This window comes from Protopterus annectens, chromosome 1.part0 (assembly GCF_019279795.1).
Source record: "Protopterus annectens isolate FY-2018-M chromosome 1.part0, PAN1.0, whole genome shotgun sequence".
NCBI classification, from domain to species: domain Eukaryota; kingdom Metazoa; phylum Chordata; order Ceratodontiformes; family Protopteridae; genus Protopterus; species Protopterus annectens.
In genome coordinates this window covers 149,059,223-149,085,341 of record NC_056725.1, presented here as the reverse complement: position 1 = coordinate 149,085,341, position 26,119 = coordinate 149,059,223, and the positions used below count along the sequence as shown (strand labels likewise).

Below are 26,119 nucleotides of genomic sequence, written 5' to 3'. Positions count from 1 at the left end.
GGTTTTACTTCAGACTGTTGATTGTTCTTTTAAGGTAGTTTCTGATAAAAGAAAAAGGGATACCCCTTTTACTGAATGGATTCAAGATTCTGAATCTGGTCAGGAGCATGAAGGGACTGATACTGAGTTTTCTGCTCTGTTTTCTGATTCTTCCTGTGGGGGTTTCTCTTTCTCTGAAACTGTTTCCAGAATTTGCCAGTGTTTTTGGTTAAGAATGCTGAGGTTTCTCTTTCCCTCAGAAAATACTTTGAGCTGTTACAGAAGGATTTTCCAGAACCAGAGCTGACAGAACTGGGGTGATGGACGGTTTGTGCACATCACTGACTGCAATTTAATTGATACTGATGGAGCAGTTTCACGAGGGATAAAAGTGCAAGGTGTGTGGGACACCAAAGATAGACACAAGTATTTAAATATGCTTGCCCTGATCAAGTACTCAAGTCTGTCAATCATCTTCAGTCCCTACGACCTCTTCAGGTAGTTATAGACAATACCACAGCCATGTAGTACATCAACAAGCAAGGGGGAACCAGGTTGTACCCACTTTGCAGACAGCTTGGGATATAGCTTCACAGTACAGCCTCACTCTACAGGCATCTTGCATTCCATAAGTATCCGGCAGACAAGCTGAGCAGATCCAGGGCAGACCGTTATGAATGGAAACTAAATCGGGTGTTTCCCAATATTTGATTCATCTGTGTGAAGTTCCTCAAGTAAACATGTTTGCCTCCTCTCTGAACAATCATATGGCAATATTCTGCTCCAGGACTCCATGCAAGAAGACCTGGAAGATAGATTTCTGTTCTTTTCTTTGGACAGGAATGTTCCTGTATGCTTTATTTCACCTTTCTACTGATATATCTACCCGTGACGCAGTGCTTAGCATTGTCACCTCACAGCAAGATGTTCTCCTATTCACTTCTCGGAAGGATGCCTTCTGTGCAGAGTCTACATGTACTCTCGGCATTCACGTGGGTTTCCTCCCACATTCCAAAGACATGAGTCTGGAGCATTTCTCTCCAGGCCTTCAGTGAAAATGGGCTGTGTCCCTGGTAGACTTTCCCAGTAAACAAATGTTAAATAGATAAATAAATTAAATAAATAATCTAGGGTACTTATTGAGATTCAGAAAGAATCTCTCACGATCCTTGTGGTGACTCCCTTCTAGCTCAGGCAACAGTGAGTCTCCCTTCGTTTTGAAATATCCAGGACCAGTTACCACAAGCTTCCTCACAGAATGGATATACTCATCCATAGTCAAGGTGTATTTGTTGCTTCCCAACCGCAATAAATTTCAACTAAGTGCCTCAGTGATTGGGTCCTAATTCCCTTTAGGCACCTGTTTACTGAGGATGTGCAGTATTTACTAATGGAGACAAGAAAGCCTGCTACTAGAAAATCTTATATTAGCAAATGAAAAATGTTTTCTAGTTGGTGCCAACAACATAACCAGCACGTATTCAGGGATCGTTCTCTGGTTTTACAATATTTGTTGTTACTGTCCTGTGACCTTATTCTTCCATCAAGGTTCATTTATTGGCCATTTCAGCATATCTGTCCATGGATCCTCCTCTTTTAGTGCATTCTCACAACAAAGTGTTATTTTTTCCAGCCTTGGACTTTTCTGCAGCCCCCTCCATATAAAGTGTGGTAGCTTTAAAAATCCTCATTTCTTTATGAAATCTGCTTCTAGAATTCAGACATGATCATTTTTAAAATTTCTTGGGGGCAGATTGGTAGTGGTTAGCATTGCTGCCTCATAGTGCCTTATTCTGGAGCTAAGCTCTTATCTCGTCTGACTTCTGTGTCTTCTCTTTGTCCGAGTTTTTATGTGGTGTCATTTTTCTGTCACACTACAGTGATATATTGCAGATGAATTGGTGATCCTGTAATTCACGTGTAGAAGTATATGCTTTATATACATGCACACACCCATATATCTGTATGCGGGGAAAGGGTATATGCTGTCACATCCCATGACAGATTCATATCATATACAGAATTGCTTTCTCGGCCTTGCTCCTATTAAATGTCAGGATAAGCTCAGGTTTCTTTGAGACCCTGAACTTGAGTAGGAATGAATAACTAAATAAATGAGTATAGTGAGCTGGAAGTTTCAAACAAGAAACATCCTTTGTGACTGATTATTGAAATGTCCTGGTTATAGATGACTCTAGTGAGATGCACTGTCATGAACCAGGATATGGTACCTCAGATATACGTATGATATGGTCATAAAGCACTGAAGTTCCTCTACCCCAGATACTCCTATGATATGGTCATATTTCACTTGGATGTTAATGACTTGAGACGTGCAGCACAGGATTATGTGAAGACAGGCATGATAGAAGTCTCACAGTATACATCCAAGGCTGGTATGAACTAGTTTTAAGCTAGCATCATGTCTTAACCGAGAATGACACCTCTTATCTCAAACCAATAATTCTTACTCCCCTATTGGCCAGTATTGGCCCATTAACTCTCTGCTACTTTACTATACTACTGTTTTAACACACTCAACTCAATATTTCCTCCCTTGTGTGACTCTGCAGAGGGAAACCTTTACCTTCTGCCACCAAAACTACATTTTTTTCTTTTCATATTGATGTTTAATTTGTTCTTTTTCTTTCATACAAGAAAAATGCATTTAAGATAGAGAAGTAAGTTTTCTATAGATTTGTTTAAGGTTTATATTCTTCTCTTACCAGTGAATAGCTGATATTGATCTACTGTTATAATTTGTATTCTGAGGAGCCTTTTCTCCTAAGCCTTCAATGAAAATGGGTTTTTGCTTAGTTAGGCTTTCCAGGTAAGCAAATGTCAAAAAAAAGTAAATATAATAAACAGTATAAGCAAAAGATGATTAATCTCAACAATTTTCTTTTGTTACTAATGTCCTTTCAAAGGGGGTCCAATATGTGTGTTTCAGCCTGGATAGAAATGGTCAACTGTCTTGAGTGTTTCAACAAGGATGGCCTGTACCTATCTTCTCAGAGATTTTGTATATTGGCCAATACGTTTTCTACCCCGTGGTGCCTTTTTTAGGCAATGTAAGCCTGTTCTATCTACTATCCCATTTAGACAGTACTAAAGAAGTGCTGCTCAATGCTAGAAACCCCAGTAAGAGTTTGATGTCTTTAGAAACCTTCCTAGCCTTACAAAATAGTCTTCACGGAAACTTGGTTCCAGTGGTAACAGACACTTCCTATCAGGGTTCCATGCTTATTAACTATTCAGCCCCTCCCTTGAGGTTGACTCCTTCACATCTAGACTTGTAACAACCTTGAACTCCTTCACATCCTACTCACTATAAATAAAACCCCTCACCACATCTTGATACAACCTCTTCTAGACACCCACTACCCAAGAGACATATCTAAATATGCTTTAGCCTCTAGTGTCAAATCAAACGTATATTCTTGAGGTCGTCAGTTATCCATCTATATTAACTATAATACTTAAACTACTACTACAGATATGCTCAATACCTCCTTAGATTTTATCAGTACAAACTCGTTTAACCAGGTTGCACACTCTCTACAAGAGAATTAGAGTTGTGGTCATTCAAAACACAGGACCATTATAGACTCTCAAATAATTTTACCAATTTTGGTTAGATCTGACTTTCATGCAGTTGTTTTTACCAGTAGTACCCAATCCAAAACTCTCTCAAACTCATTATCTTCAGAACTTTCTCTAAGGTGAATTTACTTTAACAGTATGATGACCCAGAGGAAGTCTGAGTTCTCATCCTTCTCTTAAGGAGCCAGTAGTAAATACTGCCGCACCGATGGAGACTTTCTTTTCTCCACTTAGTGCCTGCATCAAGACTTGAGTCCTGATGAGTACCAAAGTAGTACCCAGTTTAGGAGTAAATGCCTTTGTAGGAACCCTAGCATAAACAAGCTTTATAACAAGAGAAAAAAAAACTCTTCTTCCTTAGGAATAAATTGAAAACCCACCACTCAAAAAGTTAAGCAAAGAGCTTAAAAGCAAAATCAAATCATCTAAGGCTAAGTAAGAATAGAAAATTGCCACTTCTGTCAGAGACAGCCAGAAATCCTCCTTCAGCTATGTTGGGAACCTTAGAAACAATACATAGCAATGCTCAGAGTTGGTGTATAATGATTATATCTAAAAAGGCCTGAGGGCATAGCTGCCATGCAAACAAGTATAATTCAAGCTTCATCCACCTGTCTCTACTTAGCCTCCATAGTCCTGACACAGTGTTCACATCCCACCAATATCACCTGTGAACAAGTCCTAAAGGTTCTGTTGGAAATGAAAAAAACTAACTCCATGTGACCTGACAATGTACCAGTGTTGTTATTTGCCAGTATGAAGTACTGTCTCACTGACCCACTCCTCAGTCTGTTCTTCCCAGCTTATTTGGTTTCATACCTGGGACATGGGCAACTGTGGTGGTTATCCACCTTCTCAAGAGGGCTCCTCCACTGATTCTATAACTATAGATCTACAAGCATCACAACTTGGGATACATTTGTAATGCTGAATTGCCAAAATATTGAATGGCATTACAGTGAACACAAAACATTAAAAACAGGAATTCAACTAAATCCCAGTTCAACAGGGTCTTGGAATTTGCCCTGTCTTTGCAGTAGTGCAGTCTCAGAGTCGGTATCTATAATTAGAGATTTGGGGGCACAGTCAACCTTGTTTCTCCTGCACAGAGCAAGTGCTGAGTGTTTTGACATTTGGAGGATCGACACTTTGTTTAGTTGTAATGACATTCAGCATTTCCGTCTTTCAACATTACAACTACATTCCCACAAGCCATATCTGTAAGCAGATAGTCGGCATTATTTTGGCATCACAAACCCAGACATTAGCAGCCTAAAACCCCTCAACCCAAATCAGTTTTGGTTTGTGAGGGGTAGATCCTGCCTTCTTAAATTGTTTGACGGCTTTAAAAAATCAGTGCATACAGCTTACCTTGACATGGCAGAAGATTCAATACCATTTTAACTTGTGCATCACAGCTAAGTTTGTCAAACAAAATGGTAACCCTTCTGTTACCAGACCAGTAGCAAACTGTCTCACAATCAGAGCCAAACAAATTAAGATGGAAGGAACACTCATTCAAAAAGTTCATTTCTAGCAGCTGTTCCCCATGGCTCACTACTATGGCCACTCCTATTTGTTATGTACTACTCTGATGTCAGAGCTGAAACCCATGGCCTTTGGCTGACTGAGTAAACTAGGAACCATCATTAATTCCCTTGTAGATTCCTCGAAGGTCCAGCACTCACAAAAACAAAGGTGCCGTGACCATGCTGTCAAGGTAGATATCAGAAAGTGCAGTACCATACTCTTTGGTAAACAGGAGCACTATTACTCCTATCACATGACAGCATCTCCACCTAAAACAGGCAAGGTTACCAGAGACCTGTACACTTTTATTCATAGTGAGCTGTCCTTTTGCCACCACATATCCATTGCCATCAGGAAGTCCTTTTGTTTAGCCTAGCTGATTACCAGGGATATTTCCTTCAGGTCCAAGGATGTAATCATGCCTCTGTTATTAGGCCCATAATTGAACACTGTACTCTCCTCAGCATGTACTTATCCAGACATATAATTCAACTTGATCCACCCCAGAATTTTCCCATTATATGTGCAAAACACCTTATAACCCTAACTCTATTCACTATCTCATAAAGACTATTTAGGGGTGACCTGTGCCTGGGCTACAAAGCCTCAAATGACCCTTTCCCGAGTGACCTCATTCATATTCATAAAATCAACAAAACCATGAACATTGATACAAAAGATCTTTAAACTTTCACTTTTTATTTTTGTTTAATAGATATATCACGCAAAGAATTATTGTCCTCTAGAATAGGCTCCTCCTTTATATTAAGCAAGGTAATTCCCACGCACTCTAGAAACACAACCTGGAGGAAAGGATGGGTAACTGGAAATACATTCCTACTTTCACATCATGATCCCTCTTGAAAGGGGGGTGACAAGTACTGGGAATTGCAGTACAAATGCTACAAGAGATCTTCCCAATCAGGTTCCTAGTAACAACCTGTGACAGTGCTCTCATAACGCAGGCAAACATTATACTCATGTACAAATATAAACAACTACCAGCATCAGTGGAATGAGCAAATAGAAAGTCTTAAGAAATTAAAAATAATACAGAAATTAGCATAAAATGAGTGAACAGAATATTAGGGTAAATTTGGCTTTAATCTCCAAGATTATTCTGGATTTTTCAAACTTCATCCTTGAACTGCCAGAATAGGATTATAACTTCATAATTAAGTACATCTACAGCATGTCAATGCAATGTGATAGACGATCAGTCTACAGAATTTTACAAGCCTTCCAGGAAAAAATATTCGTAAGTTCCTTCCATCCTCAAGGAGGCAACACAGGACAAGTCAGGGGCAGTATTTGAGACCAACTATCCAGTTATTTCGATTTGCCTTAAATGTGGCAATGATGCTGCTGCACTTGATATAGAGTGGAAGTTTTATCACACTAACATGTCTTATTTATCTGTTAAAGGTTTAGTTTCCTTAACTGGTAATTGAGAAGCCAGGTGTTCATTGAAGGAATAAGAGGTCACAGAAGGTTATGTAAAGCCCAGCTTGATTTGGGAGGAAGGCATGATTAATTACATGCAGAAGTGTGGCAAATACTGAATACAGGGAGAGGGTAAAAAGTCTCTCCAGAAAACTGAGGACTGTCCCTGAGGGCACTTCAGATGAGATATCCCCCCAAAAGAATGAACCCCTTAATTCTTGTAAATGTTGCATATAAGTTTTTGTTAGGTTTTCTGAAATTAAACCCTTACCTGGTAAGGTTACTGAACTTTCCCTTTTTGATGTTATTACAAGTTGCTTTAACTAACTGTTATGAAAGAAGTTTAAACTAAAGAAAATGCAGGCATGATTCCACAGTTCCAAAAAAAAAAAATGCTTTGTTAAATGTTTTCTTTGCTGCGATGTTACATTTCCAAGGATTTTTTTTTCTGTAGCACGTTTCCTGAGAGAGAATGCCCATTCCATCCCCATTACCTGAGTAACAGACACACAGGGTGGCTATTACCTATGTAGCCATGGGCTGTTTTTTTGTTTTCCAGCCCTAAACTTTCCTGACATGAGTGGCATACATGCTTGCAGATACAAGAGCCTGTTATATCTTCTCTGTAAATATGTATCTTAGTGCATATGCTCCGCAAAGATTGCCAAATGGACACAGCCTGGAACAGCCAAGTGTATATCCATGGCCAGTATGCTTTATCCTTTGCACCTCTCTTTTTCTGGCAGTTACTGACATTGCAATGAGCTGGACTGCCTTCCTGCCCACCCTCTCGCCACTGTGGATGAATCATCATCAGCCGCTTACTCTTACCCTCAATCTTTGGCTCCTTCAGCATTTTGGTCACTAGACTATCATGGGACAGCTTGGTGACATTCAGGTCTGAATAGACAGTTCCCGGTTTGGATGTGATATCATGGTGACTAAGACATTAAGATCTCAGACTCAGTGCTCCAGTGCTGTGTGGAGTATGCATTTTCTCCCCATGTCAACATATATTTTCTCAAGGCTTACAGGTGCCTTCTCCTCCCAAATGCATGCTTGTTTATTGGCTACTCGGTCGCATGTAACCTTGTTCACTGATTTGTGGAAATAATACAGTATGCATGACAAAAGCTTGACAGTGCAGTGTGACACAGAATTGTTGTAATGCTTTCTGTTGTACTTTAAGGAATTATTTTAATTTATATATTTATTTATGGTTCCTCTTTTCTGAGGTGGATATATAGTTTGGTGCTATTTTGTTAAAGCAATGAATAAAGTAGTCCTGCACATAGTAATGTGCAATTTGAGGCCTTGTGCCTCTCATAATTTACCTACAAGCAAATTGTTTGTAAACTGTTGTGCCAACGTGAGCCTTGCTGATTCTTGCAGGACAAATATAAAAGCTACTCTCTTAACATTGGTTCTTTGGCTTACGATAAGTAGCGCCCCATATTAGTGTTTCTTTTAATTATTTTGTGTTGCAACTCAGGTTTTGCATTGTCTTGCCTTGTCATTGTTTTTGCCAAGATTTATTCCTTAAATTGCACTTCTGCAGGTGAAAATGAGTACAATCTAGAAACAAAAGATTAATTGTCGTTCTGCTCATGTGGCTGTTATACCTTGAGAGATGTGCATATTGCAGTTTACAGAAAAAAGGATGTCAAATTCTGTCAGTCTTTAAAAAAAATCTACTCTATACCAGTTTACAATTAAAGTATAGCATGGTATCTAAGTCTGGGCCAACACAACTGGTTCTGGAAGGAATAAAGAATAAAAGAAACCATATAATTAAGTCATATTGCTTGTGTTCTCTACCTGCATTGGGTAAGCTTCACATACCTGGGAAGCAGCCATGAACAGAGTGTTTGTCAGTATTCCCACCAAACCTTACAATTAACTACAGCTTCTCTCCCCTTTACTCATTTCACCATCTCATTATCAATCAATTAAACAGATACATCACATCACACTATAGCTTGCATCTGCCCCCTTTCCTCTGCCTTTATTTTATTTTACATTTGTTTATTGGAAAGTCCAACTGGAACGAGGCCCATTTACAGCAGAGGCCTGGAGAGAAAAGCTCCAGAACAACACAATTACAACAACAACAACAAAAAAAATTCTGTACAGAGGTATATATACAATCAAAGAGATATATCATACAATAGTTTGTTCTAAGCAAGCTTAGCTTATACATAGTAGACTGTGGATGTCAGTGTTGGTAGAACAAAAGCACACATTGAGTGATGCAATCTAAAAAAAAAACTGATGCCATTAAGGAGAGATCTCACAAGATAAAATAATTTGCAAGATAGTAGGCCCTGTATGGGAGTATTTGAGTACTGAATATTAGAGATTGTAAGTAGTGAAGAGAGGAGGGTAGCAAGATTTGGAGGAGAGCAGGAAACCATTTATGTGATGCAGGAACAGAGCCATGACTGCAAGAGGTGTGACTTAAGTGACTTTTTTAAAAGTGAGATAGATGGTGCTGAAGAGATATTTTTGGGGGAGGTTATTCCATTTCCTAGCAATGGTGTGAGAGATAAGAGCTTTCCCTGCAGTGTTGTTGGCTTTGGATATGCAGAGCAGGGTTTTGTTGGATGAGAGTAAAGGACGAATTGCTGAATATTGCTTTAATAGTTAGTTTAGGGCTGGGGTTTTGTGGAGGTTCCTTATGTTGAAGGTCAGCGCAAGGTGGTAGCTAATTAGCTGAGGGAGTTCTAACCACTGTAGTTCCTTTAGGGCAAGACAGTGGTGACTTCCAAAAGTGGAGTTATTGGCACATTTTGCATTGTAACAATTGTAACATGATTCTAGTTTGCCTAGGTCTGTTTTCCTGATATGAATTAGGATTAGTGATGCATACATTAGGGTAGACAAAAGGTGGGTTTGAGCTAGGGAGATTCGTGCTTGGTCTGATGGGAACTGTTTGTGTTTGTATAAGGTTCCTAATTTTTTATGTACCTTTTTAATGGTTTGCGAGATATGGACATCAAAGTGAAAATCCTTATCTATTTTAACACCAAGAAGATTAGTATGGGGGGAGGGGGAGATTTTGGTGCCGTTTTTGGAGGTGATAGTGAAGGAAGGAGGTGTGGTTTTTGGATTTATTGGGGGTAAAAAGGAGTAATTTGGTCTTTTTGGGCTTTCAAATAAGTTGGATATCAGTAATCCATTGTTCCATGGAGCAGAAGGATTCTTGGGTAAGCTTTTGAAGAGTTGTTATGGATGGGGCTGAGCAGATTAGTGTGGAGTCATCTGTGTACTGTATAAGTGATGCATGCATGGTGGAGATATGTAGTTTGTTAGTGAAAATGGTCAAAATTAGAGGTCCCAGTATTGATCCTTGAGGAACGCCTGTAGTAGTTGGTAGTAGAGGTGATAGTATACCTTGCCATTTGACTGATTGTTTTCTATCAGAGAGATAGTTTTTGAACCAGGAAGTAATGGAGGGGGCAAATGACATAGTGGATAAAGTGTCTAAGAGTAGGTTATGGGAGACCATGTCAAATGCTTTAGATAGATCTAAGAATATTGCTGATATAAAGTTGTTGTTTCTAAGTTGGTTGACCTGGTTGGTAAAGGAGAGAAGAGCAGTAGTTGTACTGTGGTTTGGGCGGAAGCCATGCTGTGTGAGGGAGAGGAGATTATGTGAGGTTAAGAAGTGCTTCATTTGTGTGTGAATACATTTCTCCAGGAGCTTGGAAAGGGGGGATAGGATAGCAATGGGCCAATAGTTTGATAGTTCATAGGAGTTGCTGCCTTTGTGTAGGGGAATATGACACTTTCCATAGTTGGGGATGTAAGCTTCTTGTATAGAGCGGTTTATAAGAATTGAGACAGGGTAGGCTAGCGACTCTGCAGCTAAGTTTAGGAAATTAGTAGGTAGACCATCTGCTGCAAGAGTGGTGGGTTTTAGTTTAGAGAGTAGTTTTCTAACTGTGGAGGTTGGTACAGGTGAGAGTTTAAAGGTGGGTATGTTATTTTGATCTATAGTTGGGGTGAATTTGGAGTTATTGTTGGATAGCTGGGTAGATAGTGAGAGGATAGATTCTGTGAAGTGATGGTTAAATTGAGAAGCTATGCTGTCATTATTAATATTGGTGTTGGGAGCTGGGGTGGTAGTTTTGCCAGGTTTTAGAAGGGAACTGATAGCCTGCCAGAACTTTTGGGGGGTTTTGGAATGTTTATTTAGGATGTCTAGGAAGTAGATTTGTTTATCCATTTTTGTTTGTTTGTTTGGCCTGATTCTGAAGTTGTTGATATTTTTGTCTTTCTTGGTTATTGTTATTCTTTTTCCAGTTCTTCCAGGCATTGTCTCTGGCTTTTAGTAAGGCTTTTGTTGTCCTATTTAGCCAAGGGTCATAGTTAACTTTAGTTCTAAGCTTTCTGATGGGAGCTAGTATATTTAGAACATTCATAAAAGTACTATTGAATAACTCAACTGCCTGGTCTAATGCTAGAGCTTTTAGTGGGTCCCAGTCACATTGCTATAATATGCTGTTAAGAATTTGTGGATTTACCTTGTGCTCATCTCTAGTTTCCTTAAACAGTATGGGTTTGGGTATGTTTACTTGTTTACGAAGGAGAAATGTGAGGTAGTGGTCATTCAGTTCATCAGGTAGGCAGCCCACATGATAATTTTCTTTGGGGAGATTAACTAAAGTCCAATCGAGAATGGAGGTTCTTGGATTAATTGTGAGAATCCGAATAAGTTAATATGGTTTGAGGGGTTTTTGGAGTTGCAGGCTAGCCAGTCTAAGTTTAGGTCACCTAGCAGGATGGTTTCTTGGGGTAGGTTGATTGTGGCCCATTGTAGTATCCCTTCTATTAGAGGTGAGTTATTTCCTGGAGGAATATAACTACATAGGATGTTGATAGAAGGATGGTTTCTTGGGGTAGGTTGATTGTGGCCCATTGTGGTATCTCTCATATTATAGGTGAGTTATTTCCTGGAGGAATATAACTACAGAGGATGTTGATAGCAGGATGGTTTCTTGGGGTAGGTTGATTGCGGCCCATTGTAGTATCCCTTCTATTATAGGTGAGTTATTTCCTGGAGGAATATAACTACAGAGGATGTTGATAGCAGGATGGTTTCTTGGGGTAGGTTGATTGCGGCCCATGGTAGTATCTCTTCTATTATAAGTGAGTTATTTCCTGGAGGAATATAACTACAAAGGATGTTGATTCTTTTTTGTTTTTAAGGGACATAACGGAGCCTAATGTCTCTACATTATGGAATTTGGGAAGTGGGGTGTTTAGAGGCTGGAGGTTGTGTATTTTTAAATAAGATTGCAACTCCAACCCCCCCCCCCCCTTTTTGGTATCTCTGTCTTGTCTTAGGATGTTATAACCTGGGGAGAGAATTTCTTCGTTTTGTGTGGTAAGTTTTAGCCAGGTCTCAGTAATGGTTAGTATATCAGGGGAGTAGTGGGCTATGAATATGTGTAAGTCATGTAGTTTGTTGGATATACTTCTTGAATTTAGATTAATAATAAGTAGATCTGATTTCTGCTTGTGTGAGAGAATTGGGTCCCATGGACCTGGGGTGGGGTGTATGTCTCCTGAGATTAGTAGCCATTTTTTGAGGAATAGTGTGAGTTGTATGGTGTGAGCTATGTCTGTATGTCTTTTAGATACTGTTTGTCTATTGAGAGGTAGCGTGTTTACTGTTTTGTGTATATAAAATAATGAGCTATTGTTAAATAGTGTGCGGGCAGATTACTATGTTTTTTTGTGTGTGTGTGTGTGTGTGTGTGTGTGTGTGTGTGTGTGGGGGTATTTGTTATGTGGAAGGTAATGTTTATTGGTATGTTAGTGTATGGATGTGGTGTATGTGAGAGTAGTGAGAGTTAGTAGTGGTAGTATGCCTTTCATGATGTCTGTTGGGTTAGAAGAGGGGATGGTTGTAAGCAGGAGGGTGTGGTATGGAAGTGGGAGTGGACTTGATGCCTGAGGGATGGTGATAGGCTGTTGTAAGAGGGGTGTGGCTATATGGAGTATAAGTTTAAGAGCACTGGGAGCAGGTGGAATTTGGGGGCAGGGTAGGGGAGTGGAGTGAGTCCGCAGGGCAAATAGAGCGGGAAGTGCTAGAGAGAAGTTGGCTGGCAGAAACCAATCACCCAGCTGCAGTTGAAAAGTGGGAGCTTGAGTGAAATGGGGGGGATTATGAGGGAAGCTAGGTAAGCGTGAAAGAAGCAGAGCGCAACAGTAGTTGTTTCATGTTATGACAGAGTAGGGGATGGGATGAGGGAGGAAGACATAGAATGCTAAAGCTGTAGGGTAATTAAGGGGAAAGTAGGGATGGTAAGCAGAGGGATGAGAGTGTGTCTATGGAGGGTCCCTGAAGGCTGGGGAAAGAACAGTAGTGCAAGGCTTAGCTTTTCGGCTAAAGGCCAGAGTAGAGCAAATACAGGGGGGGGGGGTTAACAGAGCAGAGAGGGGATTAGCTGCTGGTGACCCTGGTAGGGAGCTTACTTTAACCACCTAACAAAGGTTAAGGCGGGTTACAATTGTTACTAGAGCTAAATGTTAGATTCACATACTTTACGTTTGCTTTTAATTTGACAATATCTGGGAGTAGCTTTTGTTGGAGTCCTGTACTGGTACTGAGATGCAGGAGTATTTAGATGTCCAGCAGGGCAGAGCCGGGAGCCATGTATGTCAGTAGGAGGAGAAAAAGGCTAAGGGGATAGAGAGAGAGATAATTACTGGAGAGGAATATGGAGTTGGAGTAACCAGCAGTGTAAAAACATCATCAACATTATGAGGTATGTATCATTTAGCGACAGTTTCAATCAGGTACATCAGTCAGAAACAGTAGTACAGAGCGGTAGTTCCAGACTAATTGCATAGCTAGTTAGAATTGCTATAACCACTGCTAGAATAGTGTTTTAAGCAATATGCACAGGAACATAAGATGTTACACTTGTTATGTCTTTCGGCTTTTCCCAGTTAGGGGTCGCCACAGAAGAACTCTGGTCCGCTAATGATTGGCAGTAGATTTTTACGTGCCGAGTTGCCAGCTCTGACACACAACCTTCAACGAAGGTACGCCCATTCATGCATGTCTCCACAGAGAAGACACTCTAGCTGAGAATCGAACAGGACAACGTCTTACTGTGAGGCGACAATGCTACCGCAGCACCACCACCGCAGTATAACATAAGATATTACACTACAAAGTTAAAAACGAGCAAAATAAGCAATATGCACAGGGACATAAAATATTACATTACAAAGTAAAAAACGATTGAATAACTCCTGAATCACAGGGACAATAAATACCACACTACAGGGTAAAATCAATTAAATGACCCCTGAAATCCCAAAGGGCATGGAATATCACAGTAAAATGTTAAGAAAAAAACAAGTAACTCTTGATTCCAGAGGATAGGTACATAGCTGACTGGTTTGTATTGTAAATCCCTCCTCCTCCTCCTTCCTCACCTCTGTGATGAGGAGGTTACCTCTTGTTTGCACTACCTTCCACCATGATGTCTTCAGAACCACATGCACATTATCCTAGTAGTATGCCTTAGTAGTGACTCAGCACACCTGATCATATTGTGCTGTGTGACTAAGCTAAGGAGTGGGGATCATTCTGAGATCTCCCTTCAAATTCTGTCAACGTGGTCTGTAATTTACTCCATGATCCACTACACCCAAGCAGAGCTGGACCATTGCTAGATGGGGGATAAGCAGGGTAATTGACCAACCCCCTCTTCCCCTCAGAGACATTTGGGTGTCCCATTACTTGTAACCTCCCCTGTTACCATAAATACAGTTCAAAACCATCAGCATGCATATCATCTACTTTACTTTTTAAATAAAGACAGATGTGGATTTAATTTAAAATTTTATTTATTTAGCCTTTGTTGATCAGGTTAGATCCACTAGGCTAGTAGCCTCTTCAGGGGGAGACTTTTAGTGGTATTTATACTACTAGGGTAAATTTTGCCAAGGCATTAGAGAACTTCACTGTACTCTCTTCAATATCTCAGGAGAATGTAAATGATCTCAGAGCACCTAACATCAATTCAGGTAGATAGGGCATTGGTTTAACATCTCATCCAAAGGCTGACATACTCAGGAGTGCAGTACCCCCCTTAAATTGCACGTGCAGTATCAGCAATCCATTTACGTGGTATGACAGTAGAACCCGTAGTCTTCTACACCAGAAGGCAAGTATACTACTGTTGTGCTTCTAACATTGCTTTCACATGTTATAGCACAAATAGCAATGGCCATTTGCTAAACAAAACAGTTGCACATTGAAAACAGACTTAGCATGAACAGTAAACTTCTCTTCCCTTAAAGCTGATACTCCTTGAAAATGCATTGAAACTCACTTTCATTGATAATGCACCAGGCCAGTGGCAGATTAAAAGCACATTGGTCCCTGGGCTGTTTACAAATTATGGGGCCCAGGCATACATTTTTAGGGCCATGCATAAATACTTGTATTACTTGACTGACCTTCCTTATTTAATGTATTTCTTGTTAAGTACAGCAAAATTTATTGGAGTGCATTTTAAAGTTGTAGTTTTGAAGAGTTTTATAGTTTCATAGTTTCATAGTATAGTACTAGGCTATCTGCCCTGGGGCATTTGTAAGCCTAGCCATAGTGATGTGGCTTTTGCCACCCCATGAAATGGTACAAAAAATGTACAGAATACATTTAGAATACTGTGCCTCTGTCTAGTAGTGACACCACGAAGGTCCCCTTATATAATAGAATTAGTTTACTGTGCCCCTATCTAGCAGTGACACAGATGTGACCCCTGGGGTAAACTTACGATCTCCCATCCACTCATCAAGATTTCTCTTGAAAAGAGTCAGTGAGGGGCTCTGCCTAATACGAACTGGGATCTTGTTCCAAAGCATGGGAAGCCTCTGGGTTATGAATCTATCCCTCCAGCATGTCCTATTCATACTTGTGCCGAGGTTTAAGTCTTTAGCTCTCGTGGTCTTGAGGGATTTGGATTTTTTGAGGTGGAGCATGTGCATCAGATCCTGATTGGACATGGCCTTGTATGTCAGGCAGAGATCACCTCTGAGCAGGCGGTATGCTACTGAATAGAGCTGAAGTTTCTTTAGTCTGGCAGAATAAGACATATGTTGGAGACCCTTGATCCTCTTGGTGAGGTACTTTTGTGGTCTCTCCAGCTGTTGCAAATGCCGGGTGAGGTACATACCAAATGGGGCATTGTACTCAATCATGGGTCTGATGAGGGAAGAATATAGGGGTACAATGACATCCTTGGATCTGGATGTGAATCCCTTCATGATGAAGTGTGCAAGGTAGAATGTTTTTCTAACCACTTTGGCAACGTGGGTGTCAAATGAGAGGTCGCTGTCGACTTAGGTCCCTAGGTCTCTCATTACTTTTTCCGTACTCAGTGGGTTGCTGTCTATGTGATAATTTGTGGGTACTTTGTTTTTTCCAAAGGGGATGACTATACATTTTTTGGCATTTAGTTTAAGGCCGTGACTCCGGTACCAGTTGTCCGTTTCTGTGAGGCCTGTTTGTAGGATGTGTGTGTCTGCTGGTGTATCGACTATGGCGCCTAGTTTGCAGTCATCTGCGAACTTTGTCAGCCACAGCCCTTCCATGTTTGCATGCAACATCTGAGAAATAAATGCCGAACAAGAGGGGTCCCAGGACAGATCCCTGTGGGACACCACTTGTGAGTGGCTTTGAGTCTGACATTGCTCCAGCGATTTTAACTTTATGGGTTCTGTCCTTTAGCCACTTTGCAACCCATCTAGTGACATAAGGGTTTACTTTTAAGCTGTTGAGCTTATCTATGATGCCTGAGTGGGGTATTGTGCCGAAGGCCTTAGCCAAGTCCAGGTATGCTGTATGGACTGCTTTGCCCTCATCAATGGCTCTAGTGACTGTTTCGAAAAAGTCAACCAGGTTTAAAAGGCAGGATCTGCCCTTTACAAAGCCGAACTGGGTGGGGTCAAGTGTCTGTAGGTCCCCTATGTCTCTGTTTATGAGTTCCATAATGATTCTTTCCATAGCTTTGCAGACCAGGCTGGTTAAGCTTATGGGGCGGTAGTTTCCAGGGTCTGTAGAGGCACCCCTTGTGGAGTGGGACCACTGTTGCTGTACGCCAGTGTTCAGGTACATATCCCGAAGTAAGGCTAAGGTTAAATAGCATTTTTATGTGGGGGTTTAGCTCCTCTTGGAGTTCACGTAACACGCAACCCAGGATACCGTCAGGTCCCATTGATGCTGTGTTTTTTGCTTTGTTTAGGGCGGTTCTCACTTGGACATCTGAAATGACAGGGAGATTACATTCAGCTGGGATAAGTATTTCTTCTTTTGGGGGTGAAGGAGGGGTGAAATTTGCACTGAACCTGTCAGCCAGAATGTTGGCAATATCTGTGGGTTCATTGTATTTTATGTTGTTGTGAACCAACTCTGAGCATATCTGAGGGTTTCCGCCCAGGTTTCTAACATAGCTGAAGAAGGCTTTGTGGTTATCTTTAGTGTCCTTAGCGAAATTTTCTCTCAAAGTTGGCCTGGGATGTTTTTATGGGAGAACGTAGTTTTCTGCTAATGTTGATCAGAGATGTCTTCCCTTCATGGGATTTTGCTCTGACATGCAGTAGCTTCCTTCTTTTGTTATACAATTTGTTTATGGCTGAGGTCCACCAGACAGGACGCTTACCTTTGGTGGAGAGGGACTTGGATTTGTTTGGGATTGCATGATCCATGCATTCTTGGAGATGTCCATAGAAAGCATTTGTGAAGGATTCGGCATTGTGGGATGTGGTATCCACTGGCACAGTGGGCTTAAAGGATACCATCTCAGTCTTAAGAAGAGTGAAGTCTGCTTTTGAGAAGATTTTCACTGTGGTCTTTTGTGCTGGGGTGGAGGTGGGATATGTATATCCAGGGTAATTAGTTTGTGGTCAGATCTCACTAGTGAGGGGTATACTTCCGGTGTGGAGCATTTTGTCCCCATGTTTGTGATGATCAGGTCTAGTATATTATCTCCCCTAGTGGGAGAGGTGACTAGTTGTTCCAGTGCATTTGAATTTATGAATTCCAGGAACCTTTGGGCTAGGGTATTAGGGCTAGAATAATGTACCCAATCTATGTTTGGGTAGTTGAAGTCTCCCAGTATGATGGTATTTTGTGATACATTCATATCCTCCAATGTCTTCAGGAAGGCTGAGTGGGGTTCTTGAGATTGGGAGGGTGGTCTGTAACATGCTACCAGTTGTATAGCAGTTTTGCCTATGGTTAGTTGCACCTGTATGGTCTCTGATGCTTCATGTGTTGCTACTAACCTGGAGGTGTGGGTGTCCTTGATGAATATGGATACTCCCCCTCCCTTTGTGGTTCGACCTGGGTTTTGGGGCCGAAAAGCATGATACGAGGTATAGCCTGGTAGCGCTGGGGTGCTCTCCGGAGCCTTGAACCAGGTTTCAGTTACTGCACAGATGTCGATGTTCTCCATGCTGAGGAGTGCATCAAGTGCCTGCATCTTGAGATTTAGACTTCTGGCGTTGAGCAGCATTACCTTTAGTTTTTTTCCATTTTTGTTTTCTAAGGAGGTGGGTTTGCCTTTTGAGCCTTGCCTATAAAAGGCACTATGGAGGTGGCAAGAGCCTTAGCCAATATCCGGAAGCCCAGTGGTGACAGGTGTAAGCCATCCCTTGCGAAGCAGCGGGGCTTGTCCAACATGTCATCCCAGGCAGACAGACAGACATTGGATCCACTTAGAATGACACCAGTACTTGAGCCAATTGTTAAAGCTGATCATCTTGTCTTTGTATTGTGGTATCATTCTTGGTGAGGGCAGGATGCTGCTCAGGGTCAGGGTCATACCAGCCTGGGCTACATAATCGAAGAGCTCCTCTATGTCTCTTTTCATATAGTCCAGGGAGGTACGTCTCAGGTCATTCACACCAGCATGGACAATGACGGAGTCATATTTGTACTTGCTTTGGAGTGACTTGAGTGCGTGTGTTATGTGGCGGATCCTAGCTCCCGATAGACAGCTCACAGTCACCTTCTCCTTGTTCAGCCTGGTCAGCGGGACATCAGTGTGTCTGACTATAGAGTCACCTATTACTAGTGTATCAGGCAAGGTGTTTGGCCTTAAGGGCTGTGATTGGTTGACACACTGATTTATTGAAGTATGTGTTGCATGTGTTTTGTTTTGAGGTGGTGGATTTTTGAATGTCTGCTTTGGGAGCCTCTGTTGTTTTGGTAAGTTTTTTATTAGAGCCTCCGAGTATGTCTTTGTGTTTTTATGTGTTTGGTTTGCAGTTGTGGTAGGTATATGTGGGACTGGGATTGTTGTGTGTGTGGTTGCCATCTCCTCCTGTCTGGTCATGCCAGCCCTGAGTTGAGAGAGTTCAGCCTCCAGTTTGGCTATATAGTTGCATCTCTCACATGTATTTGTATTTGTTGGGAGGAGGAGATGGTTGTCTGTGTACATGAGACAATTGTAGCATTGTCTCAAGATACCCAGATTGACCAGCTGAATTGGAGACGACGCCAGTAATCTACCACTCGACATGCTAGAACAGTATAAGGGAGTGCTGTACCTTTAAGGGAAGTGGATATTCACAGGGGTGGTAAGTAGATGTAGTGCTTTACTTAGTACGAGAGTGCTTACTTAGTAGAGACGTATTGAGAACAAGTGCTAGGCTTATAATATAGTGAGTAGTCAGGTTATACTAAGAGTAGAGCTTCCTTAAGGGAAAATTTGAAAGCAGACTTGGCGGAGCCAGAAAAAGTTTAACCTAGTTTAACCGGCGCTGCGCTATGCGCACAACCGCGCAAAGCCATGCAAATGCGGATTTTAAACAGTGAACTACAAAAGAGCTAGAAATGGTCCAAAACAACCAATTACTACAGCTTCTTGTGCTGAGTTCACTTCCTACAGGGACAGGTAGGCTGCTCAAGGCTCCCCACTCCCACTGGTGAGCAAAGAAACTTCCTTCTATCCAAGTAAGTTAATGGACAACACAGGAACTACACCACAGCCCAGAATACAGCAATGCCTGTAAACTGGTCTAAACTAGTTGAGGAGAGGCGGGAAAACAAGGATTTTTTTTTGTTTTTTTGGTAGAAACACACAGAAAATGCAGAAACAGTGATAAATTAGTTACACAGGCTAGCACACTTTAGTGGGCAGCCTCCACAGTTAAATTAAACAAATAAACAACAAACTTTTGATCAAATTCAACTAAAATGTAACTTTAAGTGCAGATTTTAAAATAATGCAGCAAACAGTTAAAAAACAGTTCAAGCTTATTTTCCATTAAGCAATGAAACAAAATGTAGAAACCAATACATGACAAAATTACCCATTTCAACCAACTCTAATGACTAACTGTGTAAGTATACAGTCTAGTAGTTAGAAGATTAAGGCTCTTGTCTCCTGTAGCCAAGGTGCATGGTTTACGCCTGAGCATGTTAACTAATCTGCCATCCCTAACCAGGGCATTTACACACACACACACTCTCCATACTGTACCTGGCACTGCTGATAAATCAGTTCCAAAACCTGTATCTGCAGTGGTGTATGTTAAATCATCTTAACTCCAACATGCACATAAAGCTGCATTGGTCCAAATCCTCAGCAGCTTGACATATACATAATGCTGCAATATGTCTTGGAAATCTAAGATGCACAAGCAGAACACAGAGACAGTATGTAGGAGGTAAAAAGTAGTGTAAGAAACTTATTTTTTAAATTTAATTAAATTAATGTTGTGGCTGAGTTCTTCCCCCAACCAGAAGGCCATGGACAGCTGCCTAATTCATCTACTGCAGGATCCAGTTCTGCTCCCAAGATAGTTGACCTGTATTTGATTTTTTCATTGAATCTCAGCTACTGTTTATATACTCAATATGCTTTACCAGGTCTCACTGAAGGTTTACCCCAAACCCTGACTACTGCACCATTTTTTATAATTTTGGTGGCCTTGAAAAGCAGATTGATCCTGCTAATCATTAGAGAGATAAACACTGGCATTTGTAGCACCTCACCTGTTACAAATTTATCTGGTCTGCTTTCACGTCTTGAGCACTTTGTTTTCAATTTGTCATTCATTTATTTGCTTACCAGTATGAATCATGTCCTCAGTCATAGGTTCATAGGTAGGTACTAGGCTATTGGCCCTAGGGCCTATATAAGCTTAGTCAAAAAGGTACCCTGGTTTTCACCATCCAAGAAATGTATTTTCTTGTGCCCCTGTTGAGCAGAGCCCCAGAGGTGATTCCTGGGGTGAATTTCCTGTTTCCCATCCAATCATCAAGATTTTTCTTGAAGAGTGCTAATTAGGAGCTTTGTTTGATATAGAAAGGTAATTTATTCCAGAGTATGGGAAGTCTCTGGGACAGTAATCTATCCCTCCACCATGTTCTGTTTATTGTGGTGACAAGGTTTAGGTCCCTAGAGCATGTAGCTCTGAGGGGTTGGGATTTCTTTAAGTGAAGCATGTCCAACAGCTCTGGGTTTGACATAGCTTTGTATGTTAGGCAGAGATCGCCTCTGAGTAGGTGATATGCGACAGAGTAAAGCTGGAGTTCTTTTGAGATGGTCTGCGTAGGGCATCTATTTGAGGCCAGTAATCCTCTTTGTGAGGTATTTCTGCAGCCTTTCCAGTTGTTGTAGATGTCTTGTGCGGTACGTACCAAAAGGGGCATTGTACTCTCTAATGGGTCTAATGAGTGATGAGTAGAGGGGAGCAATGACCTCTTTTTTTCCTGGATGAGAAACCTTTTGTGATGAGGTGTGCCATGTAGAAGTATTTCCTGACTACTGTGGTGATGTGATTATCAAAGGAGAGACTACTGTCTACCTGTGTCCCAAGATCTCTTATCAAACTTTTGGTGTTAAGTAGACTACCATCTGTGTGGTAGCTCATGGGTACAGAGTTTTTTCCAAAGGGGATGACAGTGCACTTTTTGGCATTGAGCTTGAGGCCATGGCTTTGACACCAGGCATCTGTCTCAGTGAGGCCCTTTTGTCAGATGCCCACATTGATAGGAGTTTTGATTATAGCTCCTAGTTTGCAGTCATCTGCGAACTTCATTAGCCAAAGACCTTCTGTGTTAGCCTGTACTTCAGAAAAGTAAATACCACACAGGAGAGGACCCAGGACTGAAACCTGTGGTACTCCACTTGTCACTGGTCTGAAGTTGGATTTGGAGTCTGCTACTTTCACAGTATGGGTTCTGTCAGTGAGCCAGTTGGCAACCCATCTTGTGACATAGGGATTTATACCTAGTTTAGTGAGTTTATCTATAATTCCAGAGTGGGGGATGGTGTCAAAAGCCTTGGCAAGATCTAGATAGGCTGTGTGAACCACCTTACCCTTGTCTACAGCTTTGGTGACTGCTTTAAAGAAGTCTATCAGGTTTAGGAGACATGATCTGCCTTTTACAAAACCGAACTGGGTGGGGTCCAGAATTTGGCGATTACCAATGTCTTTGTTTATAAGTTCCATTATGATACGTTCCATGGCCTTGCAGACCAGGCTGGTCAGGCTAATGAGGTGGTAGTTCCCAGGGTCCATGGTGGATCCCCCTTTGTGGAGTGGGATAACCGTCGCTGTGCACCATTCAGTGGGCAATAAGCCTGAGGTGAGGCTATGATTGAACATGGTACTTAGGTGGGGTGCCAGTTCGTTCTGTAGTTCATGTAGAACGCAGCCTGGGATGTTGTCAGGTCTCATGAATGCTGTGTTCTTGGCTTTGGAGAGTGTGTTTTTTACCTGTGCAGCCGTGATTACAGGAACTTTGCATTCTTCCGGTATAGAGATGGGCCCTTTAGGGGGTGAGAGGGGGATAAAGTTAGCACTGAACCTATCTGCTAGGATGTTGGCAATATCAGTTGGTTCTGTATATTTAGTGCCATTGTGCTGTTACTCAGAGCAGATCTGAGTGTTGCCATTGGGATTCTTGACACAGCTATAGAATGCTTTGTGGTTGCCTGTAGAAACAGTGGTGATTTTGTTTTCATAACTAGCTCTGGAGGATTTTATGAGGGATCTCAGCTTCTTACTGAGGCTGATCATGGAATTTTACCCTTTTTTGCAACAGTTTCTTTCTTCTGTTGTAAAGTTTGTTTATGGCAGAGGACCACCAGATTGGCTTTCTTTTTTTGGAGGATAGCATCTTGGTTCTGTTAGGGATAGCACGATCCATGCACTCATGTAAGTGCTTATAAAGTGCATTTGTGTAGGATTCAGCAGTCGTACCTCTATTGTCCATCTGCATAGGTATTGTGAAGTTTGCCACTTCTGTCTTAAGCATGAAGGTGGCTTTGGAGAAATTCTTTACAGTGGTTTCCCTAATGGGGGTGGGATGTGGATGTCTAGGGTGATTAGCTTGTGGTCGGATCTGACCAACGAGGAATTGACCTCTGGTGTGGAACACCGGTCGCCCATGTTGGTTATGACCAGGTCTAGGATATTGCTGCTCCTGGTGCGGGATGTGGATAAGTTGATCCAAGGTGTTGAAATTTATGAATACCAGAAAACGATGAGCAAAAGAATTGGTACATGAGTAGTTTTCCCAGTTAATGGTGGGGTAGTTGAAATCGCCCATTATTAAGGTGTTGTGCTGTGCCCTAATATTTTCCAGTGTATTGAGAAATGAGAAGTGGGAATCATGGGGTATACTGGGGGTTCTGTAGCAAGCTACAATTTGGATTGCGGTCCTGCCCAGAGTTAGTTTCACTTGGATAATCTCAGATGCATTATGCTGCGCAGCTAGCCTGGAGGTGTGGATATCCTTAATGAATATGGACATGCCTCCACTGTTAGTGTTTCGGTCCAGGTTAGGTGGCTGAAAGGTGTGGTATGAATTATAGCCTGGTAATGCAGGGGTGCTCTCTGGAGCCTTGAACCAGGTCTCTGTTACTGCGCAGATGTCGATTATCTCCATTTTAAGGAGTGCCTCGAGTGAGTGCATTTTGAGGTTTAGACTTCTAGCATTGAGTAGCAATACCCTCAGATTTTGCTTGCTTGTACCTGTTACGGTAGTGAATTTGTCATTTGAACCTTGCCCAAAAAAGGTACTCTAGGGGTGGCAAGAGCCTTAGCTAGTATCCGGAATCCCAAGGGTGACAGGTGCAGGCCATCTCTGGCAAAGCATTGTGGTCTGTTGATCATGTCATCCTAGGCAGACAGATACTGGATCCCCTTAGAATAACACAAGAAGCTTAGCCAATTGTTGAAGTCAATCATTGAATTAAATCATTTTGTCCTTGTACTGTGGTATAATTCTGGGTGATGGCAGGATGCTACTCAGGGCTAGGGTCATACCTGCCTGGGCTACAAGATCAGAGAGCTCCTCCATGTCTCTTTTCATGTAGTCCAGGGAGGTACATCTCAGTCATCCTTCTTTGTGGCATTTTATCGAAGTCCTTGCTAAAGTGCAGGTATATTATATTCACTGGGTATCCTGTGTTACTTTTATTTGACTCCCAGTCATAAAACAGTATCAGATCTGTATGGCAAGACCTTTACTTTAAGAAATTATGTAGCTATCTGTGGTCTCATTACCTTTAAGGAACTAAACCAGCCTACTCCATGTTTACAGATTTCCTGAAAGTGTTTGAGCTGTTTGTAACTGCCTTTTCATGTGTAGTAATTAAGCATAACTGCTTACTTCATTTGGCTCTTCCCCCTTACACCATAGACAGTCTCAGTATTTCAACAGGTATTCATTCACCTTTGATGCTGGAATTTCAGTAGGCTATCAGTTCTGTTCCCACATTAGGAAGTTGGCTTCACTTTCCAATATTGAAGCTGCGGTGCAGCAGAAAGGGATGCTGCACTCCTGTGTGTTTTGCCCTTCAGATGGTATGTTAAACCGAGGCCTAATCTGCCTGAGCTGGTGCTAACTCAGGTGAATGGAAAGGATACTTTAGAGTAAGGGAAGTTCTCCAGTGTCCTGGTCAAATTTACCCTAGTCAGTATGAATATCACCTCGGGTCTCCTCTGAAAAGAGCCATTGTCAACAACGTGTAAATAATAAATACGTACTCCTCCCTCCCCAGTTGCACAGAAAGCATGCAGTGTTGGTATACATAACTTTAAAATTTTTTGAGTTTTACTAACATTGTTGACCTAGCAAACTGTATGTGCAGACTAGCAAAGGCTTGTACAACAGGTACAGACTCGACTGCATAGTTCATGAAGTTGAAGCAAACTATGAACATCTAATTTTTCTTGTGTATTCATGGAGTTGCTAGTGTCTGGTAATCATAGAAATAGCATTTTTTTTTAGTTTGCTGAATTTGGGTTTCAGTATCTAAGTGAATGTTTTAATTCATTCTGACGACAGAAGTCATGTTTGTGTCAGAAGGTTGTGTTATAGTTGGAGGAACAGTAATGTATTAATGGTAGTAGATAGGATGGCTTGCATATGGCCACATTTGCTGTGCACTAAAAGTTCAGTTTGGCCTTAAATATATAAACTTTAAAATAATGCTTAATGTTTTTAGATGTCTGTGAATTTACCATGCTGTAAATATTGTGTAGTGTACTTAACATGGTGGCCAGATGTTAAATTATACATAGCTCAGTATTGTATAATATATTTTATTGTTAGCTCTTGGCAATTGTCTGTGGGGAAAACATATAACGCTTATTTTGTTATGAGGTTTACTGTGTGTCCATGAATTTTTATGTGTGTCAGTATATTGCGAGAGAGTAAGAGTGAGTGAGAGACTCAATATGTTTTCTTAGTGAAATTTGAATGCCCATGTTAAATTAGTTATATATGCATTTCTTATACTGTGTTTATTAACAAGACATACAGTGAGAATCTGTGCTGCAGAAAGGCTCATGTACAGAACGAAGGTTAAACAAGCTTTGTAATCTTGATAGTTTTAGCCAGTAGGAACATTCAGAACTTAATGTAGCTTTACTACCAGCTGTTATATACATTAGGCTATTTTAAATAATTGGCAACACTCAACTGATGTTGTGATTCACTCATATTTTTAGCACAGTGATTTTTGTAGTATAATATTGTGTTTTTCCCCCTGTAGTTCAAGGACTTAAATGCTTTTGCTGTATTTTTTCTTCATAGAGTTAGGAATAATTATAAAAGATATTTATTTACAAATGTCTTTTATTTAGTGTTTTCTTGGCATGGTGTCAGAGTGTCAACGGAAAAAAAATGACATTTTCAGTCATGAACATTGTGGGAAGTACTACACCTACCTGAGTGCATGAAATTAGATGAAGTGCATAGAACAGATTAATATATTAAGGGGGGTTGTTAAGGTGATATGCTGGAGAAGCAGGGCACACAGAGCTGAAGGATAAAGCAGTTTTTATAGATGCTTTTTTGTCTTCTTTAGCTTTGGTTTGTACTTGAATCTTTAGCTGGCATTAAGAGGATTTGGATGCTGCAGACTTGCTAACATGTTTACTATAATAAGAATGTAACTGCATTACTACTGAACTGAAGGCCATGCAGTATGTAATGTATAGGTAACTGTAATGAGTGATTTAGGTGGATGGAGAATTTGTTACAATCATGCTGCTTATTAATGTCTCCAAG

General features: G+C 41.1%; 1 protein-coding gene across 3 annotated transcripts in view; it reads left to right on the top strand.

Annotated features, from left to right (window-relative positions):
* The window catches only part of PLEKHG1 (pleckstrin homology and RhoGEF domain containing G1), a 2,146,741-nt gene that overhangs the window by 1,649,130 nt on the left and 471,492 nt on the right, over nt 1-26,119 (top strand). The gene's annotated exons all lie outside the window — the stretch shown is intronic.